The sequence below is a fragment of the Herpailurus yagouaroundi genome, unplaced genomic scaffold, assembly GCF_014898765.1.
Source record: "Herpailurus yagouaroundi ecotype Mexico unplaced genomic scaffold, PumYag 100, whole genome shotgun sequence".
Lineage (NCBI taxonomy): Eukaryota > Metazoa > Chordata > Mammalia > Carnivora > Felidae > Herpailurus > Herpailurus yagouaroundi.
Window position 1 is genome coordinate 18,513,786 of NW_024412391.1, and position 11,521 is coordinate 18,525,306.

General features: G+C 38.8%; 1 long non-coding RNA gene across 1 annotated transcript in view; it reads left to right on the forward strand.

Moving 5' to 3' along the window:
* The window catches only part of LOC121028389 (uncharacterized), a 59,655-nt gene extending 51,862 nt beyond the window's left edge, over positions 1-7,793 (forward strand). The window contains exons 6-7 of the long non-coding RNA XR_005789205.1: positions 7,317-7,446; positions 7,720-7,793. This is a non-coding gene — a long non-coding RNA (uncharacterized LOC121028389). The remainder of the gene's footprint in view (positions 1-7,316; positions 7,447-7,719) is intronic.
* Positions 7,794-11,521: the final 3,728 nt, after the last annotated feature.

Sequence of the window (11,521 nt, forward strand, 5' to 3'; positions counted from 1 at the left end):
GGTTTTACTAGTCATACCTAGTGGAAAGTCATAAATTTTCTTCCAAGAATAAAATAGAATTGCAAGTGGGTGTTTAAAAAATGCATTAAAATGGCAATGTGCACATAATTTAAATGAGCCAAGAGCTGCTAATTATTCTGGCATGTATTCAGTTACTTTTGTACTATTTCTCCTCTAATGTAAACAAAAGAAATCCTCTTAATTGTCAAAAACAGCTTTTAGTAGAGGTTGCTTTTTTCTGTTTTTTTTTTTTCGTATTCTTTTTGTACAGTTTGCACATTTAAGGACTAGTCACAAAGTGTGATTATTTAGAATATTTTTTTACAAAGAATGTCCTATCACTTATATTTTTCGGCTCTTAAAATCAAATTAAGGAGCTAATTAAGCTATTCATTTACTAGAGCGGAAAATAATTATGCAATGTGTATCTGGAGGAATAAATAGCCTCATGTGCATCCAAATGAGGTAAAAGCGGGTTGAGACTTAGTCATGTAACGGGGTACATGGAGCACGTTGCCTAATGAAGAAGGCAGGTCCTTTACTATAGTATACTTGATCATTATTTTCCAGAAATGACATTGATTTGTGGCTGTGACTACACTGTTCTTCACAGCTCAGGACCTTCAGTGTATGAGTAAATGTTGCAGTTTTATTTTTAAGGCATTTTATCATGCATTTACAACATTTAAATGAGTTACTTAAGTTTATTAGAATATGCTTCTGCTTCCTCCAGTTTGGTGAACTAAATACTCAGCTAGTTCCTGGATAAAACATACTTACTGATGAGTAACAGAATGTTGGGCCAAAATTCTTCCCCCTGAGTTTTGACTGAAGCGCCAATATGATAGATACCAAAGAGAGAACATTCTGAGAACCGTGTCGATGAGGCAGTAGATTAAGGACATGCAAAGGTCACTGCATGGGAGAGGAAAGGATCAGTGGGGAGGATATCTTTGGAGAAAACCGTGCGATAAATCCCACAGCTTCTCCCCACACAGAGGGAGATATTCCTTCTTCATCTCAGGTCCAGGGAGACTTCCACGGCACCATCTGCAGAGCTTTGATATATGTGGGCTGGAGTCTGATTCTGGTGTCAGAAATCTAGAGGACAAGAGAAGGGCTGATCAACCACCCTGTGGCAGACATCGGGAGGGATTGGCTTTGAATTTTTTTTTTTTTTGAAAAAGCTGTCTTTATGGATTTAGAGACAAGATATGATATGTGGGCACTTGGGTGAAAAAGCCAGTGTGGTTTCTCTTAGAACCTCCCATCTGTTGGGGCGCCTGGGTGGCGCAGTCGGTTAAGCGTCCGACTTCAGCCAGGTCACAATCTCGCGGTCCGGGAGTTCGAGCCCCGCGTCGGGCTCTGGGCTGATGGCTCAGAGCCTGGAGCCTGTTTCCGATTCTGTGTCTCCCTCTCTCTCTGCCCTTCCCCCGTTCATGCTCTGTCTCTCTCTGTCCCAAAAATAAATAAAAAACGTTGAAAAAAAAATTAAAAAAAAAAAAAAAAAAAAGAACCTCCCATCTGCAATGGGTGAGAAGATATCAGAAGATAGAGGCTGGTTAAATACCACTGGTGTACAAAGACTAAGGGCGGGGTTGGGAGGGATTATGAATGGCCACTGAGGTTATTAAGGCACCCATTTGGGGCTAGACATTGTGAGAGAAAGCTGTCCATCGATACAGTAAGCTCTGAAGAGCTCATTAATCCTCAACTCATGAGGGTATCAATTCAAGTAAGAATATTTGTCCCATGTCTCTTTGCCATCCTCCTGCTTTGACCCTGAAGACATCAACACATCAGCTCGGGAGAGGGAAGAGGAAGGAAGAGAAGCCGAAGGCAGTGAATTAGGGAAGAAGCCAATCAGCCTGTCTTTCTCATTGTGGGCTTTCAGCTTGAAGCAGGACGGAGCTGGGAGAGGAGGAGATTTACTGCTAAATCAAGCCCATAGTTATAATTATTATACAGAATTGGACATTCTAGTTTCTGAATCAAGACTGTTTTTCTTCCAGGCGTAGGGAAACATTACCCCTGCTAAATAAAGCCTAATGGAACAGTGAGAGGCAAAAATAAAGTTGTGTTTTGATTACATTATGATGTACATGTGCTTGAGTAACATCGTGATTTCAAATGCAGCGCTGTTTGTAGGAAATGAGGGAAATATCTAACAGTGTAGAAAAAAGAATCGTTTGTTGAAATTTGAGTAACAGATGCAGTGAGCAGTAAGGAAATGCAATCAGGAGACTAAGCCTTGTGCCCAATGAAGGTGAGTGAATGGAACATGAGACTTTTATTTTATTTTATTTTTTAAAATATGTTTGTTTATTTTTGAGAGAGAGAGAGGGAGAGAGAGAGTGCACCTGCGAGCTGGGGGAGTGGCAGAGAGAGGAGAGAGAGAATCCAAAGCATAGGACCATGGGACCATGACCTGAGCTGAAATCAAGAGCTGGACTCTTAACCAACGTGAGCCACCCAGGTGCCCTGAGACTTCTATTTTAGTTTAGACCCTGGAAGGGAGATAAGGCAGCTCCAGGTCTAGTGCTCCGTGACCCCCAGCAAAAGCAAGGGAAAACCTGCTCTGGAGGAGGGTGACCTCAGTTGGCCCTCGAGATTCCTATAGATTAATATCTACCAAATATAAACTCACAGTCAAAGGTCACCAAAATGACAGAAGAGAAAGCCTCTGTCTCACCATGAGAAGAGTCAGCAGAAACAATAAACGAAGGATTTAGAGTCCTAATAAATTCAGACTTCAGAATAATGAGATATAAAATATCAAATGATTGTATATGAAACGTTTAAGGAAATAACCGGGTATCCCACAGAAATGAGAAAGCAACAAGGAACTATTCACAGGAAGCGGGAAGATTTGAAAAGAAACCAAAGAACAAATTTCAAAATGGGAAAATATAATTGTTAAGTTTTGAAAAATTACTGAGTTGGTTAAACAGCAAATCAAACGATTGAAGAGATAATCATTGATAGATGGATTGAAAGAAATTACCTAGAATGCAGCACAGAAAGACATGGTGATGGAAGGTATGAGAGTTTATCACCAATAGGCCCTCAACGAATGAACTGCTAAAGCAAACATTTTTGTTTGTTTTAATGTTTGTTTATTTTTGAGATAGAGCGTGCCAGTGGGGGAGGGGCAGAGAAGGGGGGGGCAGAGGATCTGAAGCGGCTTCATGCTGATAGCAGTGAGCGCAACGTGGGGCTTGAACTCACCAACTGCAAGATCATGACCAGAGCCAAAAGTCAGACACTCAACGGACTGAGCCGCCCAGGGACCCCCTAAAGCAAACACTTTGGTCTCAAAATTCCTTTACATTCTTAAAAATTATTGACGACCCCAAAGATCTTTTGTGTACGTGGGTTATATCTATTTGTATTTATATTAGAAGTTAAAATTGAAATGAAAATTTATTTTTTAAAAAAGCTCATTTGATGTTAACATAAATTACTTAATAAAGAATAACTTATTTTCATACACAAAAACGGAGAAATTGTTTTACATTTTTGACAATCTTTATTGTCTGGGTAATTAGAAGACAGCTAGATTCTCATATCTGCTTCTGCGCTCATTCTGTTGCTGTATGTTGTTTTGGTTGAAATATATGAAGAAAATCTGTCCTCGTACATATGTGTAGATGCAAAAGGGAGAAGTATTTTAATAGCTTTTTCAGATAATGGAGGATATTATTTTTGGTATTGTACCAAAATTCAACAAATGGCAGTTTCCTAATGGTTAGTTGCCATGTGGAATTTGAAAGCCATATCAATAAACGTGTTGCATTTTGTTACATTAAAGTTTATTTGCCTATCTTCAACTTTAGATGGATCTTTTACCCATGTATGATTTTGTCACATCATGGACTGGTAATTTGGAAAATACTGGTTCGTTGAGTAATGCAGGACTTCCAAACATTGATATGAAAGTCACATTCATTAATAATATCTGCGCGGATCTTATTAGAAAAGCCCATGTATTGAGAAGCTGTCAAGTTCATGGTGGGAAATATAAGTTTTCTAAAATTCTACTTTTCCTTGAAAACTTGAATTTTGTCATTGGCAACAAATTCTGTCAGTTGTTTTCCTTGAGGTAACAGGCTTAGTTCATTCAATTTTAAGAAAATGTCTGCCAATTATCCAAGTCTGAATAGCCATAGTTCATCTGTCAGTCATTCTTTTAAGTAAAGATGGTGTTCCATGAAAAAAGTGGTTACGTCAGCTTGCAACTCAATCACACAAGTGTTTTCCTTGAGACAACCATCATACTTCGGTATTCAGCAGAAGTGCTTTTTGTACTTCCCATTTGGTCACAGAGAATATTAAAAAGACATTGTGTAAGGGCCAAGATTTAAAAAAATTAATATGTTTTTTTTCTGCTTCACCAAGTATACCGTTAAGGGAACTAGCATTTCAGAAAATTTACTATGAGTGGGTGACAGAGAAGAACACGATTCCTTGCATAGTTTGGTCCACTGCCTTGATTTGTGCTAAGGTAACAGCAATTTTACCCACCATTGCTTTCGCACCATTAAGGTGTGTGTCAATGCAGTGAATAAGACAAATAACACCTTACTATTGTTATGAAAGTAGTTTCACCTTGTTGGACTCCTCCTAAGAGGGTCTTGGAACCATGAAGCACACTTTGAGACTGCTAGTCCAAAGGAATGAGAAGAATCTCCAGAAGTAAGGTCTGAAATAGAAGAAGGTCTAGTGAACAAAGAAACTGGGAATCTAACAAATCTTATGTGTATAAAATAATAATGTCTTATTTGTTGGGGATTAAAACATTAGAGTTAAATTAGATGGGATGGTGGCATGTAGACTGGAAGAGGTGACCATAGCATGTGAATTGGGAAGGGTGTTCAAGGGAGGGTTAGGGCACTGAATAGCTTTAGAATTTAACTTAAATATGAAGGAAACGTTTTAAGAATGGGGAATATCCAGTTAAACATTATGGATTGCATGTATGCATTTATTTTCACTCCCTTCCCCAAATCACAAGCATGGCAACAAATGGATATTTTTAAAAGAAAGAAGTCTGTAGACCCAAGTGAGGAGACAATGGCAGCCAAATGTGAAAAGCTCATTTAGGAAAACAGGTGGATGAGTGATAATTGTCTCAGACAGCCTGGGAAAGCTAACCCCCAAGCTGCAGGAGGAGTCAGCAGAGACAATGAAAAATGGTTTAGATTCCTAAGAGCTTCAGATTTAGAATTACCAGATGCAGAATATAAATTAATTATGTACAAAATTGCTTAAAGAAATAACATATGCACTCACATAAAAAGGAAAGCAAGACACTCTCAGAAGTGCAATGTGTACCTGGAAGAAATAAATGGCATCATGTGCATCCAGATGGAGAAAGCTGAGGAGCAACCTGTTGAGGAATGCTCTGAAAGCTCCGGTGTCACCAGGCGGGTCCTGGAAGTGGGGGGAGGTGAGGCTATCAAAGGAGAAGTGGACGAAAGATTTTCCACCGAGTGGCTGGCCTTCCAGCTTCCTTCTCTATCTGAAGGTTTCCTGTGGGTAGGATGATTCATGACTTCTGGGCTGGCAAGGGGCAGACTCAGCTGTGAGTGGGGTATGGTTAAACTTATAAATACTGAAGGGTAGGTACTGAGTGTGTGCAAAACAGCTGTCCCTATCTCAAATTCAAATAACTATGTTGTGCAGATTGAGGGATGGTGTTTGTGCGTGTGTGGTAGCTTGTAAGAGGAGATGGGGTATGTGTGAAAGTGTGTTAAATCTTTGTTTTCCAGAATGGGAAGGCAATAGACGATGCCTGAAACAGAAAAATCAAGAAGTAGCAATGGAAGCATGTTACGTAGAGACATGGACATAAATAGTACAAGATTCATTGAAAACATTGGAAGTATTTACCTCTGGGGATCAGGAAATGAGGCTGCGTTTGACTCAAAAAATTATTTGCCTCTAAGCTATGTCTACACGTATCTTTGATAAAAATAAGAATGAGATTTTAAAATTATAAAGGTAACTACTGGGGTGCCTGGGTGACTCAGTCAGTTAAGCGTCTGACTCTTGGTGTTGGCTCAGCTCATGATCTCAGGGCTTCTGAGCTAGAGCCCAGCGTCAGGCTCTGCGTTGACAGCATGGAGCCTGTTTGGGATTCTCTCCTCTCTATGTCTCTCTGCCTCTCCCCTGCTTGCTTGCACAGGCTCTCTCTCTCTCAAACTAAATAAACATTAAAATGATTTTTAAAAAGGCAGGGACTAAAAGAATAGAAACAAATTTTATAATTTCAAACTCATCAGAAGGAAGCAAGCAGAAAAAGTAATCTAAATAAGTAGTTAAAATCTTCCCAGAAAAGATACCAGGCCCAGATATTTTTTATCAAACTTTAATGAATAAATTATTGCAGCCTTATACTAATGCTTCTAGAATATAGAAAAAGAGACAATACCTCCCTACTCATTCTGTGAACCTTACATAAACTTAACACCCAAATTCGGCAATTATAGTACAAAAAGGAAAATTATTGGCCAGTCTCATTCTTGAACGTTGGTGTAAAAATTCTAAAAATTAATGTTAAAATATTTATAAATGCCATTAATTATATCAAGAGATTAAATGAGAAAAAAATCCAATAGATGCAGAAAAATTTTTTGACCAATTCAAAACCTATGATTTTTAAAAAGAAATCTGAATATTGGAGGACATTCCCTTAATATTGAAGCTGAATATTGGGGGACATTCCCTTAATCAGATAAAGGGCATTAAACAAACAAAAAAACCCAGAACTATACAGTGAACATTATTCTTAATGATGAAATCTTGGAAGCATTCTTTTTAAGATCCAGAAAAGGCAAGAGCACCCACTATTGCCAGTTTTCATTAACATTTTATTGGATTTATAGTAAGGCAAGAAATAATTAAGAAGCAGATTAGTCATTATTCGCAGATAATATGATTCTCTACCCAGCAAGTTAAAAGAATCTATAGGCTTCTTAAAGAATTAGTAAGAAGGTGGTTGGATATCATGTTATTACAAAAAGTATTTACCATCAAGTTGAAAATGTAGCAGGAGGAAGAATATCTCATTTATGATAGCAATAAAAAATGGTACTTATGAATAAATCTACCAAAAGGTGTACATAATCTTTATGAAGTAAAATTTAAAACTTTATAGAAAGATATTAAAGAAGATCTAAATAAATGGAGAACTATACTGTGTTGATTTGGTAGAAGATTTAATATCTTGGACCATTGATTCTTTCCAAATTAATGTATAAAGTCAATGCAATTCCAATTAAAATATCAGTAGGGATTTTTTTCTTTTTTGGTAGAACGTGGAAAAGCTGACTGCAAAATTTACATGGAAGGGCCATAAACGAAAAATAGAGCCACAATACTCCTGAAGAACAGGAAGAAGAGAAACTTGACCTACCAGATGTCAGGAACGCTTATAAAGCTACGGTACAATTACAATTATTTCAAAAGTAGCTAACCCAGAGTTAGTACTCAATAAATGTTAGTTATTATTACTATATGGTTTCCACATTTTAATATTTACATTCTTTGTGGTAAATATTTGCAAGGATTGTTTCTTTCCCTTATGAGGGGCATTTCAAAACGTAAGCCTTAGAAAAATTTTAAACGCTTTCTAAGGCCTGGGTTATAGCTGTACTCCAAATTACGTGGCTCCCGTCATGGAACTGAGTTCTCTATTTCCTTTGCCTCTCCTGCCAGCTTCCTCTCCTTCTTTGAGTCTGAATGGAAATGTAAGGTGTCGGGACACTGTCTATCTAAAATGGAGTAAGGAGGTAAGAAGCAGTATCCAGATGCTTGTAAGAAAAAAATGAAAGGGGTAAACTTGTAAAGAGGCTTACTTAGTGGACAAGGCAACGGTTGGTCAAAAGTGGTAAACTGGTGAATGAAAGTCATTCATTCATTCATTCATTCATTCATTCATTCATTCAAGAAAACTCTGTTACCTGTGTATGAAACACCGTGTCTTGTGTGGATATAAAGATGCATTAGACAGATCCCTGTGCATGAGCACTCACAGACTAGCTGGCAAGACATGCCTGGAAAATACTAAGATATAGTATGCCGACTGCTAGAGCACGGTCGATACCAAACAGAGTTCTGTCAGAGCAATGAGGCTGAAGGACGAACTACAGAAAGTAGAAGCAGTTTTCTCGAAGGAAGTATCATTCATACTTGATCTTGGTATCTGTGTTGTTGAGGAGGGAGATGGCAGAGGCATATACCATGGGGCTAAACATGCAGAGTTTTCAAGTATGTTGAAGCAGTATCAACTTCTATACCGTAAGAGCTATGGAGATTTTATAAAGGATGTTCATACCACGCAGTTTACTGTTTGTGAATTTTAAACTCTCGCCTTCTTTCTTCCTACCTCTTGTTTGAGGAATTAATAGCCAAATTACCCCAAACTGGGCAGTAGTGGGGAGGAGGCAGAGAACCAGGATCCTGAGTAACAGCGTGGCTCTACAGAGTGTGGAGTAAAGGAGAATTCAGTGTTTCAGCTTCTTTGATTGGCATGGAAATGTTTAGAGAGTGAAGTAATTTTGAAGTTCTGTGGTTCTACCTGGGATTTAGAGTGAGGCTTCTTTCTTAAACTGTATGGTCCTAGTAAATGTTGAGGCCTAGCCGAAAATCAGTACAAGTTTTATCAGTGACCTTTTGTGAATCCTGCTCTGGTTGGCATAGTTGTTTCATCTGATCACACATTCAACAGAGTGGAGCTCTGAGATGGAGCAGGAGGGGGACATGGTGACAATTAGCACTGCTCCTAAAGAAGCCCTATGACTGACGATAGAACTCTAAAATGTGAATAAACTCTGTTTTGAGAAGGGGCTGCTCTTACAGAGAATGTTACATGACCCCGGAAGTGTAGGAAATGGGCTCTGGGCAAGAAAAAAGTGCCTCCAGCAGAGGCATTGTTCTTAGAACCAAAATTTTGAGAGCATGATAGAGGAAATCTCTCCATCAGCTGTCAAATTCCATAAGTTCCAGAATCTTTCCTTAAGACAAACACCTTCCACCTGGAATGAAGGATGCCACAGGCCCCATCAAAATCGAAGAGATGGACAGGATGGTAAGCGTGAGGTGTTCAGAGGTTCATCTGAGTTTCCCCACAGGTGTCACTGACAAAGTGCACAGGTCTCTATAGTTCAAGGGTTCCTGCCTGGAGGGTACAGTGGGTACGAAGCTTCGTTGTATTTGAGATTCCTACACTTGGGAAGCAGTTGCTTGGGGAGCTATGGCTGAGTTCAGGCTGAGATAATGTTTGTTTCAAAACCTGGGATAGCTTTTAACGTTAATTGAATTTCTTAGAGTTAAAGGGAGAAACACAAACCATATGGAAATAAGTGGGAAAATTTAACGGCAAGAGCTATAAACATGCAGATAAATCTTCCTGAAGTCATTGTAGTAGTTTATAATTTCTTCTTATGTCCCCTGTGAAGTCCTACAGTGCCCCTCAACCTTTTCCCCACATCACTAACTTTGAAGCTCCCCCAAGGGTATGACCATGGTCATAGAAGCACTGTTGGTTTGCCACCACTTTTGCTGCCTTGGGGAACTCATCATACATGATTTACGTGTTTTCCAGAGTGGCTGCACCAATTTGCATTCCCACCAACAGTGCAAGAGGGTTCCCGTTTCTCCACATCATCTCCAGCATCTATAGTCTCCTGATTTGTTCATTTTGGCGACTCTGACTGGTGTGAGGTGACATCTGAGTGTGGTTTTGATTTGTATTTCCCTGATGAGGAGCGACGTTGAGCATCTTTTCATGTGCCTGTTGGCCATCCGGATGTCTTCTTTAGAGAAGTGTCTATTCATGTTTTCTGGCCATTTCTTCCCTGGATTATTTGTTTTTCGGGTGTGGAGTTTGGTGAGCTCTTTATAGATTTTGGATACTAGCCCTTTGTCCGATATGTCATTTGCAAATATCTTTTCCCATTCCGTTGGTTGCCTTTTAGTTTTGTTGGTTGTTTCCTTTGCTGTGCAGAAGCTTTTTATCTTCATGAGGTCCCAGTAATTCACTTTTGCTTTTAATTCCCTTGCCTTTGGGGATGTGTCGAGTAAGAGATTGCTACGGCTGAGGTCAGAGAGGTCTTTTCCTGCTTTCTCCTCTAAGGTTTTGATGGTTTCCTGTCTCACCTTCAGGTCCTTTATCCATTTTGAGTTTATTTTTGTGAATGGTGTGAGAAAGTGGTCTAGTTTCAACCTTCTGCATGTTGGTGTCCAGTTCTCCCAGCACCATTTGTTAAAGAGACTGTCTTTTTTCCATTGGATGTTCTTTCCTGCTTTGTCAAAGATGAGTTGGCCATACGTTTGTGGGTCTAGTTCTGGGGTTTCTATTCTATTCCATTGGTCTATGTGTCTGTTTTTGTGCCAATACCATGCTGTCTTGATGATGACAGCTTTGTAGTAGAGGCTAAAGTCTGGGATTGTGATGCCTCCTGCTTTGGTCTTCTTCTTCTTCAAAATTACTTTGGCTATTTGGGGCTTTGTGTGGTTCCATATGAATTTTAGGATTACTTGTTCTAGCTTTGAGAAGAATGCTGGTGCAATTTTGATTGGGATTGCATTGAATGTGTAGATAGCTTTGGGTAGTATTGACATTTTGACAATATTTATTCTTCCAACCCATGAAAACGGAAATGTTTTTCCATTTCTTTATATCTTCTTCAATTTCCTTCATAAGCTTTCTATAGTTTTCAGCATACAGATCTTTTACATCTTTGGTTAGATTTATTCCTAGGTATTTTATGCTTCTTGGTGCAATTGTGAATGGGATCAGTTTCTTTGTCTTTCTGTTGCTTCATTATTAGTGTATAAGGATGCAACTGATTTCTGTACATTGATTTTGTATCCTGCAACTTTGCTGAATTCATGTATCAGTGTTATAGCAGACTTTTGGTGGAGTCTATTGGGTTCTCCATGTATATTATCATGTCATCTGCAAAAAGTGAAAGCTTAACTTCATCTTTGCCAATTTTGATGCCTTTGATTTCCTTTTGTTGTCTGATTGCCGATGCTAGAACTTCCAACAGTATGTTAAACAACAGCAGTGAGAGTGGACATCCCTGTCGTGTTCCTGATCTCAGGGAAAAAGCTCTCAGTTTTTCCCCATTGAGGATGATGTTAGCTGTGGAGTTTTCATAAATGGCTTTTATGATGTTTAAGTATGTTCCTTCTATCCTGACTTTCTCGAGGGTTTTTATTAAGAAAGGATGCTGAATTTTGTCAAATGCTTTTTCTGTATCGATTGACAGGATCATATGGTTCTTATCTTTTCTTTTATTAATGTGATGTATCATGTTGATTGATTTGCAAGTGTTGAACCAGCCCTGCATCCCAGGAATGAATCCAACTTGATCATGGTGAATAATTCTTTTTATATGCTGTTGAATTCGATTTGCTAGTATCTTATTGAGAATTTTTGCATCCATATTCATCAGGGATATTGGCCTGTAGTTCTCTTTTTTTTACTGGGTCTCTGTCTGGTTTAGGAATC